The following is a 25,508-nucleotide window of genomic DNA, read 5'->3' on the forward strand; positions in this document are numbered from 1 at the left end:
AACAGTCACTGAGGTTCTGGGCACAGGGTCCAGAGGGGAAAAGGTTTCTACATTGAGTTTTGTGTTTACAGGACCTTTTATGGCATAGCTGTAAAGAGGCCTGATTCTGACAGGATTAACCACGTTTCCTCTAGGAGCAAGGCAGCCATTGTTCCCGGAGACAGCAAGCAGTGTTTTTTTCATTAACATACTGCACATTCTAGGGCCAAGAACGTAGATATCCAGTACCCTCATTACTATTTTTGATATTTTATTTTCTGTTCAGACTCAAGGCATCCATCAAAGTCAGCCCCTGTCAGTAAAGGAAATGTTCCAGCAATGGAGGGTCTAAATGTTTCCTAGACCAGACCCCTGCCATGTCTGTGAACAGAAGATATTTGGGGTCAGGTTTCGTGAATTATTAAGTCTTTTCTTAGATGACTGAGCTCCGTGGTTAGAGAGCAGATAAGTTATTTTTCTCTTTAATGCTGAGCGTTTTCACTGATTTCAGTCTTACTCATTAGAAAATAATCTGCTCACCCACAGATGCCAGGAGTTCCAGAACATACTGCTCTATCTTCTCCTGTAGACATTTTAGACCTCCCCCCAACCCCGCTGTGGCTTTCACAGTCAAATGTGAGTTGACTTGCCGTCATTGGTGAGTCGTATTTTTGGCATATGTTCATCCCCACTCGCGGTGTGGGGGAGATAAAACATCCACCCCAGAGTCCTGTGAAGGTCACACACCCTTGGATTTTGCTGTCGGGACATGAAAGTTTGGACATGATTATCAAGAAAAAAAAAAAAAAAGCAACGTGGCTAAACACAAGTTCTCCATGGCCCTGCTGTGAATTTGTCGGGATTTCCACGACAAATGTTATTTTAGTCATTTAAAAACATCAGTGCACTGAGCCTAATCAGCACATTTTTATTTTTGAGAGTTTTATATTTTAGGAGGGATTGAAAATGAATTTGATCTGTTTCAGTCTGGAATTTCCCCAAAGGTCAACCTTGCCATCTTTAGACCTATGTTGATAATGCTTTCATTTTACACGTAGTTATTTTCTCTCTGTTAAGCGATCACTCCTTGCTTGGTGTGTGGTCTGGTGACTTGGTGATTTCAAAATCCTGTGGTGCAGCGGACATGGACATGGACAGCAGACCTGGCTGGGCTGCTTGCTTGGGTGGTGGGGCAGCCAGTCTGTGCAGCAGACAGTATGTGGCTGGCACAGGGTCCAAACAGCAGAGGACTTGGTGGTGTAGTTTTAGAGCTTTACTGTTTGGTTGTTCAAAAGATCCATTCTCGAGGGGCCTGGGTGGCTCAGTCGGTGAAGCATCCGACTCTTGGTTTCGGCTCAGGTCATGAACTCACGGTTCATGTGTTCAAGCCCCACATCGGGCTCTGCGCTGACAGTACTAAGCTTCCTTGGGATTCCCTCTCTCCCTCTCTCTACCCCTCCCCTGCTCATACTCTCTCTTTCTCTCTCTCAAAATAAATATATCACCATTTAAAAAATTAAAAAACAAAAAAACAAAAGATCCATTCTCTCCTATAAATATCTATAAATATACACCCTCTCTAACCTCTCCCTCAGGTAATTAAGAGAGCCTACGATTAACTGTGCCTAATGGAGAATTTGCTTTTCTAGAAGATTTTTCCCCTTTCCTAGGAAGCTTATTAATAAATCTTCTTGGTTATTGTAACATTCAAGATATCGTAAATACACAAATACACATACAAACTATGTGAGACTTTTTTTTTATAGAGAGAAATTATATTAGTTGACTAAGCTCTATTCCTTTTCAGTATCAGAAAGGGCACTGTGTAATCACCTGAGCAGAAGCTTCAGAAGTTAAAACAAGTTAACATGTACCCAGTTCTGAATTAAAGTTCAACGTTTGGCTTTCATTTTTTTCTCTCTGTCAAGCCCTCCTAGTTTTTGTAGGACATCAGGCCTTTTCAGATTGAAGGCAAATATGATTTGCAATTATGTTTCAAATTCGAACTGTTGTATGGCCACTTGCATATTTTGCCATGGTTAGGATATAGGAAATAGTGCTCTTTAATCAACAATTCACAGACGGGGTCAGTGATTTTTATCTCCATCTTCCTTTGTAGTTCATGAAGTTAACATTTCATTGTTTACCTATTAAATTAGTATTTTATATAAGCTCACCTCTGAGATCCATACTTCATAGTTGCTCGACTGGGCACTTAGGCTTTCTGTGATGCCACAGCTCACTTAACGTGCAGGGTACAAGTCAAGAAAATTAGCAAGATGCATGTTACTCCTTATTGTACAAAACACATGTCACATGCTGCCTTTACAACAATTTTTGGTGCTAACAGATGAGTTTTAAGAATTAAAACTTGCCATTTCTTATCAACAAGGAACACTTCCTTTGCTCTCCCCCCTCTCCTTTCTGTTGGTTCTTTGGAAATTTGTGAGCACTAAATGATCAACCCCAGTGGTCCCCATCTTCAGGGCAATTACTCACCATGGTTTCTGCTTACGGTCACCAGGGGCTAATGTTGGGATCCACGATGAGCCTATTTTTGTTTCGCAAAACCTTTCTCAGCAATGAGAGAGAGTTTGTATACGGAGTGCTCACAGTGGGTTTGAGATGGTAGCCTGGTTTCTTTTACTTCTGAAATGACTTTTTTTTTTTTAATTTTTTTTATTTTTATTTATTTCTAGGAGAGAGAGAGACAGCGTGAGCAGGGGAGGGTCAGAGAGAGAGGGAGACACAGACTCTGAAACAGGCTCCAGGCTCTGAACTGGCAGTCAGCACAGAGCCCGACGCGGGGCTCGAACCCACAAACCACGAGATCATGACCTAAGCGAAAGTCGGACGCTTAACCGACTAAGCCACCCAGGCGCCCCTGAAATGACTTTTAAAATACCAGTTCTGAAAGTGTGTCTTTCACCAAACCAAAACAGTATGCCCCCGATGTCTATCCCTGGGTTCTTTCCCTGCAGGGATGTGTCGAGGCAATTAGATGTTTGGACTCAATTTCCACTTTGTGAATCTGTGAAAGAATTGCTCATGCCAGCAGCCATAGGGAGGGCCACTCTGTGGTGGTATAATTTACGTGCCGCAGGACGGGGGAAAAATGCATTGCAGAAAATAATCTATAATCCTGTTCAGTCCTTAGGATGCTGAAGCTGCTCGTGGATATAAAAAGTGTTGTTATGGGAGCGCCTGGGTGGCTCAGTCCATTGAGCGTCCGACTTAGGCTCAGGTCATGATCTCAACAATTCACGAGTTTGAGCCCTGCGCTGGACTCTGTGCTGACAGCTCAGAGCCTGGAGCCTGCTTTGGATTCCTTGTCTCCCTCCCTCTCGGTCCCTTCCCTGCTCACATCTGTCTCTCTCTATCAAAAATAAAAATAAATAAATAAAGTATTGTTATGATTCAGCTTATATGAGACACCTATTTGCACAACTCACAGGAGATTGCAGATTAGCAAGGGACTTGGGGCGGAGGCATGGAGGGTCGGTGTTGAAGGGGTGCAGAGCTTCTGTTTGGGAGGAGGAAAAGGTTCCGGAGACAGACAGAGGTAGTAGTTGCAAAACAGTGTGACTATGCTTCAGGCCCCTGAGCTGTATGCTTCAAAATGGTCAAAATGGTAGATTTTATGTTGTGTAATTTTGCCCCAGTTGAAAAAAAAAAACAAATCCGTGTGCATGGAATGGAAACAAGGTGTTTGAATTACTTTGTATGATACAGTTAGGTGCTAGAGGTGATTTGCAAAGAACTGTGGAAGTTATAGGGGGGAAAGGTCTCCGGAGGCACCACAGAGTCCAGACCTCTGGTCTTGCAGGTCTGGAAGCTGAGGTCCCCAGGGAACATGAACCGGCCCTGAGTGCTGGCGAAAGACCAGGCCAGGCCTCTGTGCTGACCCTTTACAGCCTCTCCCCAGACCAGCCATTCCTTCTCATTCTAGCAAACGTGCCACTGAGTAGATTTGCTTTGTGATAAGGACCTGCAGAAAGGATGTTTTAATCCTGTGGCCTTTAATCTGGAAGGTCCATGAGTGAGTCGGGTGTGTCTCTGGGGGGAGCCTCCCAGACCGGAGGCTGACTCCACCGCGCCCTGTGACCGAAGAATGCCATTAGACGGGCGGCTTTCATTTCCCGGGAAAATCGTGCTTGAAACCAGAGTGGCTGCCTAGTGGCAGCTCGCAGCCCACGGATTCTCCAAGGGGGTAGTTGGAGGCTTCTCCCAACATGCAGATGCTGTTGCTTTATGTGGGCTTTGGACTGCCCAGGGCATCCCCATGCTTTCCCCAGCGTAATTCATATTTCCATATGGCTACTATTCTTAAGGGTAATATTTTACTGGGGGGAGTACATATGTGACAATTATCCATGTGATTTTTCTAAGTGCTGTAAATTAGCTGGGGGTCTAAACCTGAGGGTTTAGCTCAGGAGACAAATTTCAACAAACACTCTATGGCCTTGGAATATACTTTCTCAAGACTTTTCTGGGATATACCCTTATTTATTTATTTATTATTACTGGTACCATTGAACAAGTACTTGAAGCCACATTTTATATATATATATTTTAATTTCGCCTCAGTGGAATTAACACTAATTATATTTATCTGCACCCAAGTCCCATTTGAAGACAACTTACCTACTTCTTGGGACACAGCGTTTGATGGTACCACATCTGTGCTCAGCGTCAGCATTAATAATGCTGGGTGGAGACGACAGTAAAATGAAGAAATTGCCTGATCAGGGGACCACAAAGGCCTGATGTGTGAGACAGGCATGACATACTTTTTCTTTCCAAATGAGGCAATACTTTTGCTTTTCAAAATGCATCTTGCTGAAGAAAATGGTTGCTCAGCCCCACTCATCGCCTGTGTAAGTGCCGTTCAGAAAAACAGAGCGTGAGGGAGAGTACTTCTGATGGATTTGTGACTGGAGGTGAAACACCATCCCAGTGGGAAGCCCGAAACACTGCTTTCCAGGTCAGGGCTGTTCCAGGTGATTTCCGTGGTTCATTTTATAACCCCACGAACTAGGAATTTGAGGCTAAGGTCTGTTTCCCCTACTCTGATAGGTGTTTTTTTCTGATTCTGAGCTCCTTCAGAAACGGACAGCATGAGTTTAGTCAGGAATACCGACATGGAGGCAAAAGGAAGGCCAAGCACCTGAAATGACTGAAGGACAGTCTCTGAGAATAGTCTGGTAGCTCTCAAGAATTACACATGCTGGGCTTGCCTGGATGGCGCTTGAGTGGGAAACGGAATATAACTCTGACATCCGTGAAGGTTATTGATACCCAGGAGGTAAAAGAAGCGTTTAGCATAGTACAGAGGGTAACCAGAGTAATGGGGCGAAGCCAAGGGAGGATGTCCCGGAATTTAATATGAGAAATACTTCCAAACAGGGGTGTGTCCATCAGAGTGTGAAATAGGCTTATCAAAAAAAAAAAAAAAAATCTGGCAGACCAGTGACATTGCAAAGAAGGTGAGAAGAAAAAGCTAACGAACAGAAAGAACTGGCAAAAGAGGTGTGTGTTTGGGGGACCATATGGCCCAGCCCAGGCTGTTGGCCGGAGGGACAGTGGTGGATGTTTTACATCCAAGCAGCCGGCTGGGTAGGGCAGAAGGGGTGACACCCACAGATCTGTCCCCGGATGAAGAGTTCCCGAACAATCTTCCTGTGCCTGGAGTTAAGCTTTTTGTCACCTTAAGACCATGGCTTCCCCAGCTTGGCAGTGAGGGCTCCTCTGAAAGCCTCTTTATTACTGTGAGGTAGTGATGTGGGGTCTCAACCAGGAACTGCATAGACAGTCATAATGGGTGTGGTTCTTCGTATTGTATTGTATTTCAAATCTTTTGACTTCCCAGGGGCGCCTGAGTAGCTCAGTTGGGTGAGTGTCAGACTCTTGATTTCGGCTCAGGTCACAATCCCAGGGTCCTAGGATCGAACCCCGAGAAGAGCTTCTCTCTGAGTGTGGAGCCTGCTTGAGATTCTTCCTCTCACTCTCTCTCTGCCCTTCTCCCCTGCTCATGTGCACTTGCTCTCTTTCTAAAATTAAAAAAAAAAAAATCTTTTGACATTCCAAATAAGTTGCGGAATTGTAATTAATATAAAAACATTTTCTTTTTTTTTTTTTAAGTTTATTTATTTATTTTGAGAAGAGACAGAGACAGTGCAAGTGGGGGAGGGGCAGAGAGAGGGGAAGACAGGGACTTCCAAGCAGGCTCCACACAGCTGTGGAGCCCAATGCGGGGCTCGAACTCACAAACTGAGAGATCATGACCTGAGCCAAAATCAAGAGTCGGACTCTTAACAGACTGAGCCACGCGGGCGCCCCTCAAAACATTTTTCCATTAAAGCTATAGTTTATTGAAAGTGCCTTGAAATGCCCCCCGGCTGCCTCCCTGAGTCATCTCTTTCGATTGGTTCTTCCCCTGCAGGCAAAGAGGTTTATTTCCATAGCACAGGTTTCCAGTGTCATGTTTACAGACTTGAGATCATTCTTGCTGGCTTCATGTACTGACCTGTTTTTTAAAGGGTCCTGTCATGAAGCTAGGTAGGCAAAGTAAGATTTTTATAACAAGGCAAGACCCAATGGGAGGGAACCGCGCTCCATAGAATAGTGAGACCAGATCTCCATTTCCCTTTAAAAGTCCCACGACTGCTTATTCAAAACTGAATGGAATAAGTATCCGAGTCCAGAAGGAGGCTGTGGCTTCCTCTAGGCTCTGTCTGGATGGGATCCGTCTCCGTGTTGATTTCTCTCCCTTCCCTCCTTCCTTCTTTCCTTCTTTCCTTCCTTCCTTCCCAAACTCCTCTTCCTCCTCCACTTTTTCCTCTTGCTTTTCCTATTGGGTCCCCGTCTTCTCTTTTCTCTACATTTTTTAAAAACAATGAACATAAATTGCTTTAAAAAACAAGAGAATGTTATTTTTCTATTTTTTCTTTTTTAAAATTGTTTTAATGTTTATTTATTTATGAGAGAGAGAGAAAGAGAGAGACAGAGTGTGAGTGTGAGAGGGACAGAGAGAAAGGGAGATACAGAATCAGAGGCAGGTTCCAGGCTTTGAGCTGTCAGCACAGAGCCTGACATGAAGCTTGAACTCACAAACTGTGCAAGATCATGACCAGAGCCGCAGTTGGATGCTTAACCCACTGAGCCACCCAAGCGCCCCATTCTTATTTTTTTCTTAAAGAAAAAGACATGAATTAAACAGTACAAGCACCCCTTATTATTAGTCTATAGGAAGAAAAGAAGGCCGAGGTAAGCTGCAAATAACAGAAACACAATTATTTTATTACCTTTTTAATTTCAATTGTGGAGTGACTCAGAGAGGATTATACTCCCACCAAGTGGGCGATACATGGTCAGAGGTAGGGTGCCCGGGGGGCGAGGTGGGTCAGACACTGACAGGTGGAAGGAATAAAGAAGCCCCTGGGTGGTCTGAGAGGGGTCCCCCTGGGCCCACCAGCCTTCCTGGTGACGGCAGCCATCTATCGGCTCCCCGGGAGTGGGACTGTGGGCCAAGCAGGAGGGGGCCCTGGTTGAGGAGAACAGTCCAAGGGCTCCCCTGGGAGAAGTCCTGTCTGCTGATGGGATAGGCCTGTCTGCAGACATGGCCTCCCTAACCCTCACGTCCACAGTGTGGCCTGAAAAGAGGCCTGGAGAAGGCACCTGTTAGAGTTTTGGACATGCTGGAGCCTCTCCTTTGGGAGCATGTTAACCACTGGTCCGGAAGTCTGAGCTCAGTGACCTAATGCCCACACCCCACCTCTCCAGTCTTTTCAGGGAATGGGGGGGGGGGGTGTAGGAGGAGGGGTGGCAGAAGGGAAAGGAGGTGCTAGGTAGCTTTAAGAGTTGGAGCAGGCATTGGGGTGGGCAGGGGTCCCCAGAGAGAAGCCTCAGGTACAAAGAAAGTCTAAAGCGGGCTTGACCCAGGTTTGCCTTTGTCAGGGAATGGGAAAAAAAGCTCTGTCCTTTTCTCTTTCCTTCCCTTCCTGCTACATAAAGGATTCCACTCTCAGCTCCCAGAGTTCGGCTGGTTCTGCTAGTGCTGTGACCCTGTGGGGCAGGTGGCTCAGTAACGTGGTGACCTCATGTGCGTGTGCCTTTAGATGGTATTATTTTTATTCATGTGAATTACCTTGCTAATCATTTCCCAATCATGATGGTGATTGATATTATTTTGATATGTCTTCAAAATCCATAGGATACACGGTCTTGGGTCCCACTTAGCACACAAGAGTGGGAAACTCGATTCACGAATGCTGAGTGTCTGCTCCAGGCCAAGCACAGTGCCCAGCGTAGGCACTTTGACAATAGACCAGATAGTACCTAGAGCTTAATCAAGACCCAGCGCTAGGAACCAGAGCCTTGCCATTGACTCAATCCTGTGCCCACCTCCCTTTCCGGGGCGAGAGCTCCTCTGGATTACCCAGACAGCACCACTCGCAGAGCCCTGCGAGGCCGGGGCACACAGATGCGGGAGTCATGGGGCCTAGCCTTGGGTCTAATTAATGTGATTCGTCTAAGCAGCCACTTCCCTGGGCCTTTCAGTCTGTGAAAAACCTTCATCTGTTAAATAAACAAATGAATGGGCCTGAGTCCATCTGCCTGCCTGCCTCTCAGGTGCAGGTTTGAAGTGTAGATGAAACCTTATCTACAAATGCCCCTGTGGGCTGGGAGCTACTTTGCAAACCCAAAGGGAAGAGAAGGACGAAGGTATTGGAATAATCATTCTAATAAGCTTCTAGTTTCTATGAAAAACACACTGGATTCCTTCCTTGTTTCCTCCACCCCAGTCGCACTCCGTGTGGTATACTTCATTCACCTTAGAATAGACCCAGTGCGACCGACTGGCACTTCCTCCTGATTTATCGACAGCCGCCTTACATGAAATGTGCCCTCTTCTTTTTCCTGACCTCTGACCCCTGCGGGTTTTTAGCAGAACAAAGGGCTAGCCGTGCCAATCGTGTTCCAGCCTAGGTTGGGAAGATTATACGCACACAAACCTCCGAAGAGAAATGTTATTTAATCGGATAAACAGCCTTTGTGGAGATTTTCTTTTCTGTTTTGTTTCAAGGAGCTGCTGATACGGTTAATAGGGCAATTTTTGAAAAGATTTTTGAGTCCGCATCGATGTGAAAGGCTTCTTCCTGGCGCGTACTAGTCGCCCAGACAGAGTGTGGAATGGGTCAATGACGGAATGAATGAATAAATTAATATTCAGGGATGATTACGAAAAGGCAAGCCCACGGGATAATGTGGTTTCAAGGTATGGCTGGGGAATCTGACAGAGGGAACGATCTGAGAAATAGTCTGCTAGAGCTGTCCTTCCTTGCTAGCCCCTCAAAGGGGTCCTCTTCACGACTTCGCAGGAGGAAGTCCCCCTCCTCCCCTGAGTGCTTTCTGCCACTGATGGAGCGAGCCCGATCCATCCTTGACTCTCACTGTAGGGCAGGTGGGCTCGGCCCCTGCGTAAGGTGCTCAGTCCTTGTAACAGATGGAAACTTGGGGCTCACCAAGGTGCAAAGCGGAAGTGATGAGCCTTTTCCAGGTCAGCTGATATTTTGTTGTCAGCATAAACTTGAACACCCAATACTGGAGGCGCTGTCCTCTTTGCTCCAGAAGGCCTCGTGGGCAGGAGACGGCAAGCCGCTTCTCAAATGCTGGTACTCCAGCCAAGGCGCTTGGTGTTGGCCAGGTAGGGTCAGCTGGCCACAGAGTCTGTCCCGGAGAAGTCGCAGTCCAGCCGGGCACATGGAGATGTGGACCAACAGCCTCTATGGAAGAAGCTCCCTGGGATTTGGGATGGTGAGCACTGACTTCAGTGGCGCTGAAGAAAACATAGTAGGAGAGCAAGAACATCGGCTGGGCCAACAGATGTCTGCCGTCCTCCCCTGACCCCCCACCTGTCATCTGCAGAAGTGGACCATCCATCTGGTGGCTTCCTTCTCTCTAAGGCTATTAAGAGGATTTGGCTCAGAAGACTGGGCAAACTTGATCATTTACACAATGCACCCAGGACACTACATCAGCAAGTGGAAGGTATCAGCTTCCTTCATCTCATTATACTGGTCTGTGTCAACCCCGGGACTCGAGTAGGTCCTGAGCAAGCAAGTCGGCTCGTGCTACTGGACAAACTGCATTGTCCGCCATTTGTGAGCCCACGCAGCTGATTCTCACCAGTGTCCACTCTGCACCAAACACTGCCTGGGGAGGGGACTCGGGGAAGCCCTGCCTTCCAGCCCCAAGAGCCTGAAGGAGCCAGTCTCAACTTCTGGGACCTTGCAACTATGCCAGCGAGGCCTGAAGCACGAGGCCTCCAGGTTGCCCAGTGACAAGGTCCATCCTCCCAGGGAGAGGTAGAAGGAGGTGCCTTTCAACCCACAGAGTGACATTTGAACTTCTATCGAGTGTGGGATGGTAGCTTCTAGAGAGAGAACGGCTTGCACCATCTCTACCAACTCCTGAGGCACAGTGGCCAGCATGGGCCAGACTCTGGTCACCCCCAATGGGAGGCACATAAAAGGGTTGGGGAAGCCATGTCCCAAGAATCGAGGTAAGTCTGGGTCTGAGGACAGGAGTTGCATTTCATGTATTGCTGCCAAGAAGCAACTAGATCATCGGGACAACTATGATGTTGTGCTTCTAAGTGAATCAGAATGAAAAACGACAATGGATTCCAAATTACTTCTTGGAAATAAATTGTGGGTAAACACCATTTGCTTCAAGCCTGGAAACCCTAGTTTCCTTTGGTTTGTGTTTTTAAATGCTTTGACGATGTGGTTTGCTTCTCTCCAAGAAAAAAAGAGAGAGAGAGAAAAGTAAATAAAGTCTGACAACTGAGTGAGATCACAGCCAAGAATTCTAAGAGCCCACAGTCACCTGGGGCACAGCGGTTGGCAACAGGGGACAGAAATTCAATATGGACCTGAGATACATTCCAAAGGCGTCAAAACCAAGACTGGAGATGAGGAAAATATACATTTCAGAGTGGGGCAGACGTTGCCATCCTTCTAAGGGGAAATGCAAATGAGGATGTTTTTAAGGATTATTTCCACTTTGTCACCAAACTGAGACTTCGTCCTTGCTCACTGCCAAGCGACGATTGTGGCTGTTGTGTTCTCGGGAAGCAGTAGGGCTCATCCCCTAGCAACAGACAGCAGCAGAGAGAAGGCTTTGCAAGCAGTGTCGCCTAATAAACGCAGTGGGAGCGGTGTCAACAACAAAGGCAGCCATGGAGGGAGGAGGGATGCTGGAGGCAGAGCAAATCCCCTCCCTGCCTTCTATGCCTCCAGCCATAGGCAGGTGGGAAGGAGGTCCCTATGAGGTGGGAAGCCCCTTTGACTTGCTGAAATGGAAGATCTCCCAGTTTATTTTGCAGGCTACCTAGTGTGGCCATTCTGAATTAGTTCCACCAGAAGTGCCTTAGTGCTGTGTTGTAAGTTTTTTTTAACTTTTTTTTTTTAAACGTGTCCTACTTAAAACCAATCCATAGAGCAATTTTGCTGATCAACTGTCCCCTAGGGCCTCTGTGCGCTGGCTCAGAACCTCAGTCTGGTGTTCAGAGGAGCACGTAGAACGGAGCCCATCAGAATCTAGAAGCAGGGCTCCCCGGAGCTTAGGGGAGAGTGACACTTCTTCATTCTAGCCTTCCTTGGAGACCGGCTTTGCTGGTTTCTGTAAGTTTTCAAATGAATGTCACAGCACAAGCAAGGAGAAGAGACTCTTACTAAGTGAAGTCCAGGTGTGCTGGGTTTATAGAAGGAATCAAGGGTGCTGTTTTCCATGAATGAGACGCTTGCTGAGAAGGTGACAGTTTGCAATGGTTATTGTCCTCTGCCTCTTCCCCGGGCCCCTGGGCTGCTTCCTTTTCTAACTGCTCTGTCAGAACCCGGGTGGGGACTTCCTCTGGCCTGGCTCTCCTGGGCTTGAACGGCAACCTATATAGGCAGATTTTAATGTTACACTTTTTTTTTTTTATCATTTTATTTTTTTATCCTAGGTGNACAATGAAAGAGTTAGGTCTGGAGAGAGAAGCCTTGTTTAAAAAACCCAATGCAGAAAGTAATTAATGAAGACTGCAGTTTAGACAACATTTTTTTTTTCCTGTAACCTTTCAAAAACAATGTTGTCAGCTGCACTATCACAAGATAGCCCTTGACCTCCACAGCGTGAATTAAGGTTGAAGGGTCATAAGGAGCAGCGTTCCTACCTGAATGCACATTTTTTGTCACCTATATCAACAACCATTTCCCTTTCTGTTTGAGAGATCTATGAGGTCCCCTGCACGGGGTTCTGTGGTTCAGGGGTGATGTCAGCTACAGTGTGGCGATTTCACTTGGGTCTGCTAGAGCTTGTCTTAAGCTTCATTTGCCTTAGAGCAAGCAGGCAAAAGGGAAAGTGGGATTTGGAAAAGAGTGGATGAGTGACTGATCCAGGCACCAAACATCCTTCTTGTGATAGATGGTGGTGATTCCCTTACCATCTCTGGAGAAAATATAAAGCATCATTACTTCTTGGTTGCTAAACCAACAGACAAAAAACCACTGACCCACATTCCTGGTTGAAGACCCCTGAGGGTGGGTGTTTATCCAGGGTCTTTTATTGCTCCTTTGATAGGACTTCTATCGCGAGAGATTTAATTGCGGTGAAACATTTGGTGTTGCTCTGGGTTTTCCTCCTCGTCGTCAACGATTTGAGGTGTTAAGTGCAGGAAAGCCCGTCTTATCAGAATGTTCTTTCCAAGACAAGTCTCAGCGAAGAAGCAGGCTAAAGAGTTCGGACTCTCCTCTATTTCAGGAAACACCGTGCTTATCAACAACTCTCCCTGGGTGCTCTGCTCACCGTGGCTTTCCTCGCCTCTGTCACCATCCCTGTGACGAGGTGTGAAAGTGGGCTTATATTCCACTTGTCACCCAGGGGCTCCACTTTCTGTTTAGGAGATCTTCGGTAAGGAAGTGAGAAGACATGAGGAGATTTGTATTCAGTAAATAAGAGTTACGTCTTTTCAGCTTTTCTGGGCTGGAATTTAACAAAATAAGGTCTGCTCACCAAAGTGGTTACATCTAAACTAAGTATAGACTGGAGATAAATCTGACAACCCCTGACATCTTTAAATGTCAAATCCACCGCCCAGCACAGATGACATCGTACCTAATGATCGAACTCCCTTTAAAATATATTCATGTAAATACATTTTTGTGAAACCACAAGCTGTTTCTCTCAGTTTTGTTTTCAGCTGGCTTTGATAAAGAGATTGGTTGGCATCCTACAGCTAATTAAACAGCTTTCAAGCCACCATCAATGAAAAGTTTTAGATTCAGAAATATACTACACTCTTCATAGTCCAAGAGTCTCCACAATGCATTTTATTTGTGCAAACAGACCCTGTCAGAGGAGAATTACTTAGCTCTTGCCTGGGTTTACAACCCAAATTATCCTGTTCTGGATGGTCTGATCTTTGTTCACTCACTGTAACACCGTGGTGGCTTCGATTCACACTGAGAAGAAATGCGATTCCTGTGTCTGTGTTCACTTCGATACAATCGTGTTGAGTATATTCCACATTCCTTATTCTTGTACACACCTCATTTTGTGACTAGAAAGCTGTTTGTTTTCTCTTTGTGGAAAATAGAAAATAAAATGAGAGAGACTCCTTTCCAGGTCAAGAATTCTGAGTTACCAGGTTTCTCTCATCCTTGTCTGCCTGGCTTCTTTTTTTTTGCTTTTTCTTTTTCTTTCCTTTTTCTTTTTCTCCTCCCTCCCCCCTCCCCCAGAACAGTTATTTCTAGACTCTGGAAAACTAAGACTTGCTTTCAAAATAAATAAATAAAAATAAATAAATTCAAAATAAATAAATAAAAAGCCTGGTCTTCTGATTTTACAGCTGAACCTTCTCTAACCCTTAAAGCCAGGTTACTTTACCAAAATTGTCACCATTTCATACATGATAGTTTGGCTTCAAGGTAAAAGAAATATCTAGCAAGTTGGGGGGATCTCTATTCTCCTTCCACTTAGGAATGTCTCTGACTGTAACAGTGGTGTTTTAAAATCTTGCTGTTAACAAAAGCATTTTGTGAAAAGAGAAGTTAGCTAGTGGCACGTGAAGTAATTATGCTGAAGTCAATTTTTAATATGGAAGGGTTCACATTTTGATTCATAAACTTATTTTAAAAAGTGGGGAATTTCTTTTTAACGCTTTGAATGTTTCTTCAATGAAAGCTTTTGTACGTGCCACTCCGCTCTTAAGAAATTCCCGGGTTACAGATACCATTGAGGGTGAACTCGAATCTGTTCCGTGAGCACGGCCTTTTTAGTTGTGGTAAAACAGAGTTAAAATGACACCGGGTTTGAAGAAAGTGCTTCAAGACCATGTCATGTTTCACTCTTTCCAGATGACTAAAATCATCATCATTTCCCAAGTCTTACCTCGGGGGAAGGGGACATGTGTGGTTTGAAAGAGTGGGCAAGTATTAGGTAAGGTCAGGCTTTTTCTGAATGTGAGCCTTCGATGGGGCTGGGTGAGGGTAAGGGCAGATCTTCTAGGGTAAAATACTCATACAGAAAAATCTCTTCAAGTAACAAATTCAGGTGGTTACCATGGTCTTCGTATTCCCTGTCATCATTTGCTGTGACGTTCATTCAGGGCTTTTTGGTTTGTGTGTTCTTAAATGCTGTTGTGTTGCCTAAGTCAGCCTACTTGCTTTTAAGTACCAAGTGCTGAAAAGATTGGAACATAAAAGCATGAAGTGTAAAGTCTGAATCACATGTTTTAGGTCTGGAATTAACCAACATAACCCATGACCTTTAATAGACGTATTATATGGATACTGTCACGGGTTCAAGCTCACCCAAAGCAGTGTCTACCTCTCCCCACGAGGGTTTTAAATTGACAGATGTGTCCAGTGATTTTAAATTCCCCATCCTAAGCTTGCTGTCAGTCAGTATAGATTTTTCAGTGTCCTTCCTGAGTTTTGTCGTTTCTTTCTTGTTAATTTTTTTTTTTTTACTGTTTATTTGCTGGTCTATGATTTATGAAGAAATCCACTTTCAGAAGAAATAATGACTTACTCTCTGTGGGTGTTTCCTTTCTTTACTACCTGAAGAATTTTCGAGTATGAATAGATTACAAGAAAACAGATTTGTGCAAAGAAGGTAGAGGAAAAATATGAACTCACTTTTCAATGGTTTGAAATGAGGGGGATACTGGGCTGAATCGACTGGTGTTTTTCAAATTGTTCCTCAATTTAATTAGCCAAAGCACTGAGTAGCATTTCTTTCTCATATAGATGTTAAAAACAGCTTAGCTTTTCTAAATATAAATAGCAAAGACTAATGCTCTTAGTACTGCCTGAAAAATTTAGAAATGTCTGCAGGCTGTTGTGAACAATTGTCTCTTTATGGAGAGTTGTTTGGGCTTTTTAGAAACTCATTAATTTGATTGTAAGCGTCTGAGTGTTATCAGGAAAAGAAGCTTTAGAAAATGGTTTCAGAATGTGTCATTTTCTCCTTGGTTTAATCTGAGATGGTGTGTGGGCATGCTGGTATTTTAAAAGGCTAAAAATGGTGTATAATTGCTATGCCTTCAAATATGAGGTAGGGCTGCAAACAGAGAAGTTTTCTTCAATCTTCTCTCTCTGACATTATGCTTTTCTTCCAAGTAGTAATTCTTGGATTCTTAGCGAGGATTCTTGCATTCTTTTTTCATTTTCAATTTGTTGTTATAATTAAGCAAGAACAAAATTTAAAAAAAAAACCCATGTCAGCTTTCTGTCATTTTGATCTTAATATTTAATGTTTCATAAAATTAAAACCCTGTGTTTTAATGTTAACTAGTTTCATTATTTTTTTGTGTGTGAAATGATTTGCGGTATAAGACTGCCATTTGGTTTCAATATTAATCTATAAGATGAACTACGTGGGTGTCATTTATTTTCAGTAGTAAATAACTGCTTCACCGGTTATTTTACCTTAGCATAATTCCACTGATTCCTTTAGACTTTGGCTCGGCGTGGTCAAATAATATTTGAAGTGTGTGTGTCTGCAAAATAAAAATGACATGCTGCCTCCTTGCAAGCAAGTTCACGGTGTAAGGGTGATCAGAATTGGGGAATATCATGTAGCTGGTTTCAAAATCCAGTCAGTGGGTTAATCATTCATTCTTCTTTTTTTCCAGGAAAAAAGATGTGGTTGTTGCAAACTTAGATTTACTAGAATTCTTTTTTTTTTTTTAATCCTTTCTGTGTGTGTCATTTTAACCTTAAAAGGGGTTAATGTAGCAAGAATAGATACCTTTTGTGTTTGTATTGTGGCTTGTTCAATTTCTCATAAACTGTATTTGGTAGCAAAAATGTTGAAAGCAGTTTGGGAACAAAATGTCTGCTTAAACCATGACAAAATTGGCCACAATTTGCCGATTGGGCTGATAACAAAAGCCAGCAACACAAAATAGGTAGAAAAACAGTTTGTTCGGTGATGTGAGACCACTGAAGGTCTTTTTGCATGTTATTTTTTTCATTCTGGTGTTTATGTTGCGCTGGAAAATAAGTTTTTGCTCTCACCCATAGATTTTGATTAACCATTTCATCTAGTGGATTTCTTTTAAAACTCCAGAAAACAAAGCAGCTCACCTGGGCTCTGAGTTGAAATCCAGCGTTGCCCCTAAAGCCCACATCTCATTCAGGCTCCACCTGCTCGTAAATGTCTCAAAGCTCATAATTTGATCTTTTAAAGCAGCCCTTAAAAGCCGTGGTTTCAGGTCTTCACCATTGAATTGTATGGCTCTCACTACCTTTTTGCAAGTGTCAAACAAAAATTACAGTCTGCAGTTTAAAAAAGAGCTCTCTCCCTGCGCATGCAGTTGAGAAAAATGCCAACAATTAAATGTACACATCGACCCTCACATTATCTTCACCGACTGTGCATGAATGTCAGTGTTTTACACGAGAATACTTTTTCTCAAGTGATAGAAAAAGACAACGGCATCCTCTCTCCTCTCCGTTGTTTTGACTTCTCCTGCCCTGCCTGTGTGTGTGTGTGTGTGTGTGTGTGTGTGTGTGTGAGATAGTCTTATTTTTCTGTCTTAAAAATCAGATACTCCAGGGCAATAATTAGGATGGGGTTTATGTTTCTACTTATCTAATCTTTGTTTTCACAAATAAATACAAATAACTCAAACTGAAACTTGATGGCTTTGGTGATAATAAAATAGCAGCCACGGGGAAATTTTCTTCATTTTAATGTTCTTTCACAACCCACATTCAGTTTCGGTAGGAAAATTATTAACCTTTCAACAGCCTGCTAAGACATAGGTTCCTAATACACTCTTAAGGATGATTTGCAGGTTTTGGTTCTATTTTGAGACTTTGTTGTACAGTTTTTTCTTTTTCTTTCTTTCTGTCTTTCTTTTTCTTTTTTCTTTTTTCTTCTTTCTTTCTTTCTTTCTTTCTTTCTTCTTTTTTTTTTTTTTTAAGACCAAGGGCTTTCTTTGACAGCGATAGCAGTGACTTGAAATCCTTTTGATTGATATCTTCTCAACGCGTGCATATTTTACAGTGTTCGTATTTATTTTTGATCACGGGCAGAGGGAGGGCTCCTATTTCCTGTTCTCCTGCCATCTGATGCTGTGAAAGAGGAAACATTCTGTAATCTCACTGGTTGTCCTCATTCGAATCCTTGGGTGGACATTGTGAATCTCAGGCCCCCGGCTTTTCAAAATCCAGTTGAGCCATATTTCGGAGGGGGCGAGTGGCTCTGTCTTAAGCATCTGGCTTGACCCCTGCCTGCCCTGGGTGGCCTCGTGTCGGTGTCCATCACGCCTAAAGCAGGTCAGGCAGTTTGGGCGTGGGGTCCTGAAGGGCTGCGTGGCTGCTGGCTTTCGTGGAAGTCTCCACGTGGGGGGTGTCTCTCTAGCTGACTGCTGTTAGGCTTGTGGCCCTGGAAGGGGCATGCGGGGAGGCGATCGCGACCTGGGAACTCTTGGGTCTTCACCTGAAACACACAGGAGGGCAGAACGTGGGACAGGAGAGGCACTGGGTGTGTGGGATGACCTCAAATGGCAGTTTCCATTTTAGGTGTCTTCTCCAAGTCTGGCTGCGACGGCCACACCTGCACAGAGGGCTCTGAATGGGACGTGCCCTACGTCTGGCGAGGCTGGGCCTTGTGACTCATAGTCCCCTTCTCTGTCCCATCTCCCCCACCCCTGCACGTCCCCACCCGCCCCAGTGCCCTGTCCTACCTGTTCCCACCACCCCTACAAAGTGGACAGTGGAAACGGAGGAACGGTATCTGTGCGCACCTCCATCACTCCCACTCGGTGTCTTCCTCCTCCTCCTCTTCTTCTTCTTTTCACACTTCCTGGATGAGGTTAATTTTTTGTTTTAAATAATAAAATATTTTTTAATGTTCTTTTTGGGAGGGTTGGCTCCTGGTCATATGTTGGTGCCTACCTGTCTGGTCATGGGCTTCTGCTGGTGCCAGATGTTGGTGCAAGCAGAGCTCTGAAGCACGGCGGGCTTTGCCCCCACCGCTCCTCCTAGGGTAGCAGTCAGGGGGGTCACCCCAAGAACGTGTTGAAAATCTCAGATGGCCTCTGAGCTGCTGGGTCTTTCCTGCCATCGTGGGAATCTCAGGAGAGAACCATCCTGTGAGGAACTTGTGAACAGTTAGCTAAATGGAGAACATCAGTACACGGCCAACGTGCAGACACCACGGACAAGCCCATGCCCCATGTCCAAGAGCATCTCTAGGTCTTCTGAACACCAGTCACCACCTAGGACTCTTGGACATGCGTCTGAACCCCCTGGGGCTTACAATAACAGACATCTTGGGGCCTTGCTGCCAAAGTTTCTAATCTAGAAGTTCTGGAAAAGGGCTTGCAGATTTACATTTCTTTTTTTTTTTTTAATTTTTTTTAATGTTTTATTTATTTCTAGGAGAGAGAGAGAGAGAGACAGCGTGAGCAGGGGAGGGTCAGAGAGAGAGGGAGTCACACACTGAAACAGGCTCCAGGCTCTGAGCTGGCAGTCAGCACAGAGCCTGACGCGGGGCTCGAACCCACAAACCGCGAGATCATGACCTAAGCGAAAGTCGGACGCTTAACCAACTAAGCCACCCAGGCGCCCCTACATTTCTAACAAATTCTCCAGTGATGTGATGCTGCTGGTCCAGAGACGCGTGTTGAGAAACAGTGGTTAGGGCCATGGGCCATGGGTGATGGGAATACCTAAAAGGCCAATGGCTGATGGACCTGTCGGTTGTCTCCATTTTCCCTCCAGTGCCAAGTCCCTTCATATGCTCAGCACAGCCTCTGCGATGAACCCAGTCCTTCTCTCCGTAACTAGGTAGCAAGTGTACCTGTAATTTTGGACTTTCATGGTGTCAGCCTGACTATAGGTCTGCTAAAATGGTGGTGAGGTTTAGTTCTTTGAAAAGAGGGTTTTCTCTTAAGGATATAGAAAGTGGCCAAGGTGAGGGGGTGGGGTGGCAGGAAGGGACCAGGACATAATCCAGTGAGGGCTGCTCTTCTTTGCCCAACGCTCTTGTCTCTATTTCCATCTTTAGTACAAACGGAGGGAGGTATTGAAGAGGTACCTCTCTGTACCAAAAGATGGGCAGACTTCCAAGATCCGTGAGAGGACAAGGTGATTGAATCATCTGTGAGCTCCTCGTCACCCCAGAAAGGGGGCAGAACATCTTGGTCAGGATGCTAGACGGGAAGGTGGGTGCCACCATTTACCAGCTAGTTGTAGAACTCCCCGTTGTCTTCCAGGTGAGAGGTGAGCCTGATGGCACCAACCTGAGAGGGCCGGTGCCATGCTTAAGGGAGAGCACACGTCGGAAACCATGTCTGGCATATGGGATGTGCCCAATAAATGGTGGCCAAGAGGATCTGGGTGTGTTTGGGGTGGCCCAGGGATAGGCTCGTGCTCTGCTAACAGGGCTTTTGAGGCACACGGAGTCTTTCTGAACCACGTGTAAGTCTGTAATGATGCGTGGAACACTTTGCAAAAACTACTTCTCAGGGGACGTCCCCTCAGGAAAGGCTCTAAATCTGCTCAGAGTTACGTGGCTTTAGCTCTAGAAATGGGAGCCCCCTTCTTTAGAAATGAGGGAAGGGGGGCCCCTCAAGCGTGGGTTTCTCCCTCCCCTGCCCTGACATGTCCGGCAGCACAGAAGCCTAATACTTTACACAAGGGACCCACATATCACTTATCTCTGAAATTAGTCTGTGAGGAGCAGTGAATATTTTCTGTGCCCTCTCGGCTTTAACTTTCTGAGAAATAAAAACAGTGGACTCCCCAGAGCTGGACACCTTGGTGTTGTTGAATACGGTCCATCCTCCTGGGCAGCTGTTTCGAAATCTCAAAAAGTTGGCTCCCAATGCTGTCAGAATCCACCGTGAGTCAGCACGAACAGGATGTGAGTGCCTGGCTCGTCATTTTCCCAAGCGTTGACAAAGACTGTGGTGCAGAACAGGCTCAAATGTGTGTTCTGTACATGGGTGGCTGGGGGCTCTGGCTTGGCCTTTGAGTAGTGAGAGATTGACAGTGCCACGGACGTGACAGCAAACTGAAGTCTACGGCTTTGCTCCCCCGCCCCCGCGCCCTGGTCCTTACTGCCTGGGAAAGAGGCTTGGGTGAAACTATCCAGTGAACCATCTGGTCTGGGGGTGGATGTCTGAGCTACTGTTTTCTCGCCCCTCCTCAGTTTCCCAGGCCTAGAGCCTTTCCTCTGCCGTGAGGAACAGAAAGGGGAGGATTTGGGAGCTAGCACAGGGAACATCCAGAAAATTGCCTGGGCTACATTTCAGGTTCCCGATGAGGGCTGGCATTTGCAGTGTGACATGTACGACCCTGAGGCCATCCCTCAGATCTTGTGTGCACAGTGAGAGACCTACTGGGGGCCCCTTCAAAACTAGAGATGTAGTTCAGCCAGACTGGGAGTGAGTAAAGGAATAACATGTGACCTTTGGGACTGCCCAATGCAGAGCTGGTAGTTTCCACCCAGTATCAGTGGATGCTGGCATGTGAGAAGCCACATGTGTGACTGGCTCTGAATTAGGGGCAAATCTTCTAAAGTTCCTGAATGGGCTATTTCAGGTTGTTGGTTTTTTTTTAATGATAACTAGATAGCCAGGCCAACATGGAGTCATTATGGATTTTACTTGTCCATGCAAGCTAGCTCTGAATTTAAGGACTAGTTAGGAGGGTTCCACATCTTGGTCCCAGCAGTGTCCCTTCCAGTCTGATCTTAAGACAATTGCCAACTTCCTCCCTTTGGGTACCTGTAAAATGAAGGTTGACCAGATGTTCCTTAAAGCTCTATCACGTCTCACTCTTGTGGTTTTGGTCAAGGTCTGCAAGGTTGGGGGTCTGGTACTTAAGTCTGCCTGGACTGTCATACTTTGGTGTTTTATCCCTCAGAAAGGGGGTAATTGGAGGAGAGCACAAGTTCCTAAGCCACCTCTCTATCTCAATGGTGAGACTACAGGACCCAGGTTTTCCCTTGCACCCTTCTCCACGGCTGACACATTTCTTCGCTCCTGTTTTCCCTTTGGCCACCCGGGAAGGCACTGCATTAGAAATCTTGGGGTCAGTTTCCAGACTTTAAGTCACATTAGAAAAAGCCAGCTCATAGGACACAAATCAGGAAGCTGGTTTTGCCAACAGATTCATCTGAGCAATGTTCTTCCCAGAATGTTAGCTAGCACAGAACCAGATTTATAACCTCTCCGAAAGTCCGGGATTCCGCTGCCACTGGCAAATGGGGCCCTTGACAAAGCAAAACAAAACAAACAAACAGCAACAACAGCAACAACAACAACAACAACATCTCAGGCTGTAGGAGTTGAGGTGAATCAGCTCACTCATTTGTGCAGAAGGTTAGGGGAAAGGTAGAAGGAACAACAATACAGAGTTTCCAGAAATAAATACAGACAAGCACAAGCGCCATGCAAGTGTTGGGCACAGCAGGGACGATGAGCGTAAAGAGGAGCTTTAAACTCTGCCACTCAACAGAGCCCTGCCGGCAAAGGCTCCAAAGGCTCCTTGTGTAAGAGGGGTTTGGGAAGCACACAATAAATGAATTTCAACAGATTTCTTTATTTCCCAACTTCTCAGGGTCTTTTGTATGCCGCTGTGCATTGTGAATGACTGTCTGGGGGAGGATGGAGTTTTTCCAAAATCATGCACCCCTTTCCTCCCTTTTTACAGAGGATTTTGCGCCATTAACAAAAGTCAGGAAGTGGGAGGGGCAGAGGCAGCCGGTTTTCCTGGTGAACTCAGGGCTCCATCTTGGGCAGGTTGCACGCGGAGGAGACAGCAGGCCCAAGGAAGCTCCACGTAGACAGGCGGAGCCTGTTTCTTCTCTGACCAGACGGGTGTGGATTCAACCTCCTTCCCACGGCAGTTCTGTCTCCGGCCTTCTCATCCTCCCCCGCATGCCTGAGCCACAGATTTAAGCGCAAAGCTGACTGGTAGGGCCGCCATCTTTGGGGGAGGTGACACCATCCACATTGTTCCTCTGCCTGTCTTTGGAATGATCCTTTCACTTGTTTGGGAACTGAGAATAAGCTTCCTTCCGCAAACAACGGGCTGCTTGGGAGCCAACCCGTGCTGGTCTCGAGAGGCCAAGCAGTTTTAATTAGAACCATTGTCCTCAGAGCTGTCTCAGCCCTGTGCTGTCCTCAGGGCTTTTGTTGGGTCACGGGCCCCTTTCTAATCTTTTCCTCCTTCCACCTCACTGAGACTTCTTGGTGCAACCCAGGCCGTTCACGATGCTTTGGTGAACCTGGGAGGCTAACTCTCCCGGGATGGGAAGAAGACAAGGGACCTGAAGTTCAGCCTCCATCTTCCTTGCGTGTCCTCGCTGGGCTGCAATTCCCTGGTGACCTCTCTCACGTGTCTTTGACCCTTGAGGAGCGCTGCTCCCTGTAGCACCTGGGCAAACACTGGGCTAACACCGGGCGTTGTCCTGAAAGTCCCGTGCGACCCTTCAGCCAGGCCAACAGGGGCATGTAGGGGAAGAGCCTCAACATGGCCCCAGCAGTAGACCCTGACCCAGAAGGTCGGAACTAACTTCAGCTTTCAGTAAACAGGTAGTGGGCCTCTGGGAACATCTGCCTTTTCTGTCTCTTGTGAATTATTTTTAAATGAACGGCCCTGCCACCCGCCTCCCTCAACCCCCACCATCCGTGCCCGCAGTTTTAGTTGATTATCGCTATTTGAATAGATGCTGATAAATTTGATCCCCCAGTTTACTGTGGCATTCATGATCTGTCTTTCCCTTTTCGGTTTCCATGTTCTGGAGTGACTGTCTCTCAATGCGGTTGGCAGTGACCTGTGTTTTTCATGCATGTTTTTGTTTCAGAATAACTGGGAGATGAAACAGGAAGCTCTATGACACAGTTGATCGAAAATGACACAGACACAGAAAAATCAGGACTCGGCCCCCTCCAGTGCCTCTACCTGCTGCCCACAGCCGGAGTGCAGGTGAAGGGTTTCCCCCGGGGCTTGGTCCTAACTGCTGTGGACTCTAAGGACCCCCTCCACGGTCACCCACAATGTGTCTGTGATGTTGTGGTCATGGTCTAGTCTGGTTGGTTTCCTATGTACCTGGCCAGCCTCTGCGTGTCTTTTTCCTTCATTAAAAGCAAAAGTCAAGAAAAATGAATTGCTTGCTTATTAGTTACACTTGAGCATTAACTTAAAGGGCACCAAATAGCGTCTGAGATTAATTTCTATAGCACCACAAGTGAACCCTGCCATAACCACACAGATCATGATGACATGTTTAGAAGTGTATTGAACTTGAATCTCTTATTACTCAGCCTTGTTTGCCTGGCCTTTTCTTCTACAGCTCTAGAAGACCTCTCTAGAGTCAGTAGTGACACATTGACATTTGAAGAAAACCCTGGAAGACCCTTGGAACTCTTTTTCCACACCTACTCTAATCATGGCTGGCTAATGGTGACCCCAAAATCATCACTAACTTTGAGCTTTCTACTGGAAACCTCTGTCTTCTCAGCTGCCTCCTTCTCTTTCCCCCACCCATCGGTTACCTTCGCTCCATGAGGTTTCTTGAGCTCTTACTGTATGGCATGTTCTAGAGACAAGTTGGATGGGATGAACTCTGCCTCTCCCCCCCCCCCCTTCTCTAACCTATTTGCGAGTGGGTGTTGCTGGGGCTTTGCCCACAAAGTGTATGGTATCACTGTGTAGCTCGTCATGGCTGGACCACATGCTCCTTTCATTTTGAAGCCCTGGTTTCTTCAATCCAGCCTTCAAATCCAAGCCCCTGGAATTAGTATCTAAACATTCTTTAAAATGGGTGCATGCCAAAGCATCCTTTTGGTGGAAGCTTATCCTCACCCCCAACCCTTAATGGGACAACTCAGTCCTCCTGGGGACCTGGCCAGAGAGGTCATTGGTAGCTGCCTTTCAGCACCTCTTGTCAGTCTTCACTTTTAAGCTTAGCAGATGTCCACAAATGATGTAAGATGACAGTGTTGTATTGTTTCATGCTTCTCAGAATTTAACTCCTCAGTTGCCCCCGATGATAATCTCACCTGCCCCTATTGCATGCCCCACCGTATACCACAAATGCATGTCTGGGTCTCGGCGCTAATGTACCCCACTCCCTTACTCAGAGGCTCATTCGGACCATCTGTCCTGAGACAACCCTCTTCCCCCACTATTTCCCTCAACTTCATAATCCTATTTTATTTTCTTCACCCAACTTACCAACAATTATCCTGTTTGTTCATTTATTAATTGGCTGCATTCCTCTCACCTGCCTTCCAAATTTCAGTTCAATAAAGGAAGATTCTAGTCTGTCTTATGGCCCAGTCTGTCCCCAGCACCTGGCACTCTCTGAATAACTATGTGTTGACTGACTCCATCATCTTATCATTTCTCGTAGTGACACTCTGATATTGAGTTGCCCAGTATTCTAACCACTGTTTGGTGGATCAGGAAATTGCGAATCCATTTACCTCTGGTGATCTAAGGAGGTGACTGGAGTAGCCAAGGTGGGGACATGGGCTTTCTGTCAGTATACTTACTGCCTGGCAGGAAAGGTTGATCATAAACTCTCTCTATCTGGATAATCAGATTCTCACCTGAAACCAAGCTTTGCCTTGCAAATCAATGTCCGTAAGTTAAATCTCATTTGCTTATGTTCCTGGAAGATTAAAAGGCAACCATGTAGCACAGGGATGCGTCCCCAGTGAGGGGTCTGGAGTATGGGACCCTCGTCCTCCCTCTGCAAGGAGTTGCCTGGGTGAATCACCTAACCTCTCTAGATGCTCCTTTCCTCGGCAGAACTCCAAGAAGACCAGATGATCCCAAAGATCCCGCCTTGCCCTGAGGTTCCTTTCCCCTCTCTGCCGGTTCTGTTTCTCAGAGTTCTAGAAGAGGAGGCAGTGCAGAAAGGTATCATGGGGAAACACAGACAAAGCCCCTGAGAATACACAGAGCCCAAGCCCAGTTGTGGGTGTACAGATGTGCCCCTTGGGGTGCTCA

The 25,508-nt window shown here is 45.9% G+C and overlaps 1 long non-coding RNA gene across 3 annotated transcripts in view; it reads left to right on the forward strand.

Moving 5' to 3' along the window:
- LOC144239411 (uncharacterized) overlaps positions 1 to 25,508 on the forward strand; it is a 146,877-nt gene that overhangs the window by 39,806 nt on the left and 81,563 nt on the right. For all 3 annotated transcript variants that reach the window (XR_013337423.1, XR_013337422.1, XR_013337421.1), the window contains one exon: positions 23,356 to 23,477. This is a non-coding gene — a long non-coding RNA (uncharacterized LOC144239411). The remainder of the gene's footprint in view (positions 1 to 23,355; positions 23,478 to 25,508) is intronic.

This window comes from Crocuta crocuta, unplaced genomic scaffold, assembly GCF_008692635.1.
Source record: "Crocuta crocuta isolate KB4526 unplaced genomic scaffold, BGI_CrCroc_1.0 scaffold67, whole genome shotgun sequence".
Lineage (NCBI taxonomy): Eukaryota > Metazoa > Chordata > Mammalia > Carnivora > Hyaenidae > Crocuta > Crocuta crocuta.